The sequence below is a fragment of the Monosiga brevicollis genome, genomic scaffold (assembly GCF_000002865.3).
Source record: "Monosiga brevicollis MX1 MONBRscaffold_44 genomic scaffold, whole genome shotgun sequence".
Taxonomy (NCBI): Eukaryota; class Choanoflagellata; order Craspedida; family Salpingoecidae; genus Monosiga; species Monosiga brevicollis.
This window is the reverse complement of record NW_001865081.1, coordinates 188297-188739: the sequence shown is the minus strand read 5'-3', so window position 1 is coordinate 188739 and position 443 is coordinate 188297.

Below are 443 nucleotides of genomic sequence, written 5' to 3'. Positions count from 1 at the left end.
CAGTAAACACCGAGACCAAGCGGTGGCCGGCACTGTTGCCGGCAAAGCGATAGTCAAGGCCCAGGCGCACAATCTTGTCGCGCAACATTGTGTCAGGGGCGATGCCGTGGAGCAACAGGCGCTCTTGACAAGATGTATCGCGAAGCAGAGCTGGAGAGCCCGAGGGTGCATCTGATGTGGCCGTTTGGAGCTGATCATAGTGCTCTTGATTTTTGATACGATGCAGCATCTTGCGTCGCTTGGCGCTGTAGCGCTCCCACAGCACGGGGTTGTGCACGCGCTCCACTCGTTGCACTGCAATATTCGCTGGTTCCCGTCCATCGGTGTTCAGCTGCTTCAATAGCTCACCCACCTAGCCACCCAATAGGTTCAAATCAGACGATTCGCGGAAGAGAGAGAGAGAAAAAAAAAAAAAAAAAAACAAAAACAAAAAAAAGAAGCAA